General features: G+C 35.2%; 1 non-coding gene across 1 annotated transcript; it reads left to right on the top strand.

The window, feature by feature from the left end:
* The first annotated feature begins 1341 nt into the window (after positions 1-1341).
* On the top strand, positions 1342-1427 carry TRNASTOP-UCA (transfer RNA opal suppressor (anticodon UCA)). Its single transcript has one exon. It is a non-coding gene; the product is annotated as a tRNA-Sec (tRNA).
* The last annotated feature ends 455 nt before the right edge of the window (positions 1428-1882 follow it).

The following is a 1882-nucleotide window of genomic DNA, read 5'->3' as shown; positions in this document are numbered from 1 at the left end:
GCAGGCACTGTTGTAAATGACACATCACACAGGGATTCTACAGATGAATTTTCTGATAACCCCTGTGCAATAACAGACACACCGTCAGGAAGCGGGCTGACCAAGGAAGAATTTCCTTACAAACCAGGTGCTACAAAAGAAATATTATCAGTAAGTCCATCGGTCACATCAGGAATTGCTACAATGAAACTCTGTAGATCATAAAGCTGAACATTATGATTGTTTGTACTTAGAAAATCACCACTGTTGATTAGTCTTACTCCATTGGTCCCATCAACTGCTACTATTTGGTTAACAAGATCTGAACACACAGAATTCACATTTTGAATTTCACTTCCAAGCGGCAGTGCTCTTACTTCTAAATTAGGACTCGTTTCCTTTTGTCATTAACAATACTGTTGTTACTGTCAACATCTTGTCTGTTGACTAGCCCAACATTATTAGTCACGTTGGATATACTAAGACCATTTTCAACATTTTGTGAATTAACACGATTAATATGAATGTTGGAAGAGTCTCCAACAGTAACAGCGAGTTCATCATTTCTTGAGAATTGACCATAAACGTCTGCAATACCAACATTTTCATATAATACAGTAATTTGTTCAAGTTCTTCAGACGCTTCTTGAAAAGCCTGTTGTAGAATGTCAGCTGTACTAACTTCAACGGAAGGTTGAACTTGGTTACTCAAACCATCACTTTCTGGCGTAGCATTAATATTAGAGATGATACGCCTCGCACTTCCTCCGCATGACGCTGGAACACTTCTAGTCAGCACGAGCGTGTCATGGGCATGGTTGTGAGTGTCATCATCCGCCATATTGAATAGCGAATACTGGTCATTGGCAAATCAAGTATATTTTTTTATTAAGTGCGAAATATCTTTCTCTTTTACCATAAAATTTTTTGTGCTACATTACAATAAAAAATATACCGTTAAACTACAGTGGTCGCTCTTCCAAACATTTATAAGATACTTCACTACACGTCATCATGTATAAATTCGACGACAAACAAGGAAAACTCTCGAACAAGAAAGCGTCATGGTTGAGAAACTTACTACTAGACGTCGTGAACATCTCTAACTACGAATAAAATAAAAAGTAATAGTACAGGTTTCATTGTTTGCTTTAAAAGACATATAACATTTTATTTCGTTAATACTAAACTAAACTATTTTAATAAGAATTCAAGAAAAATTACTTTACTTACTTGTTTACTTAATTCACTGATTTTAGTTTTAAAAGGTTGAAATAATTAAACTATTTTGACTTTCACACCAAACACATAAAAAACTTCCAATTTATCATTATATATAGAACCAAGGAATACCATATTACCGCCCAGATGATCTTCGGTGGTCCGGGTGCGGGCTTCAAACCCGTAGCTGATTAACGTCAGAGTAGTTCAATTCTACCTTCTGGGCGAGTGTTATTATTTAAACTGACCGTTTAAATACAACGTTGTTATCTACTGAATATTATTGTTGTTTTTTTTCATGGAGCAATTATTAATTGCAATAGAATTACATTTATGCCTTAAATATGTCTATTTCATCATCCAACCTCTAAACATGGGACGTTGAACGGATTATGGTAAAAGTATCAATAATACCGAGATAACCGTTTATGTAGTTCGTGAATAGAGCGGTGCCACGCACATATTTATAATAGGGTGATTTCCTTAAAATAAGAGTGTTATAAGGTACTGATTGCGGTCAAATAACTTCACATCGTATCTTAAAACACAACAGTAATGCCGCAAACAAATTTAACATTAATGTTAGCATGCTACAAGACAGTTACCGAAAAGCCCAATGTGTCAATGCAGAATATACTTTCGTGGAGCATTACTTTAAGAAAACAGTAACCATTCCTTTTCT

The sequence above is a fragment of the Tachypleus tridentatus genome, chromosome 9 (assembly GCF_004210375.1).
Source record: "Tachypleus tridentatus isolate NWPU-2018 chromosome 9, ASM421037v1, whole genome shotgun sequence".
NCBI classification, from domain to species: Eukaryota; Metazoa; Arthropoda; class Merostomata; order Xiphosura; family Limulidae; genus Tachypleus; species Tachypleus tridentatus.
The sequence above is the reverse complement of the archived record's forward strand: the minus strand, read 5'-3'. Positions and strand labels throughout refer to the sequence as shown.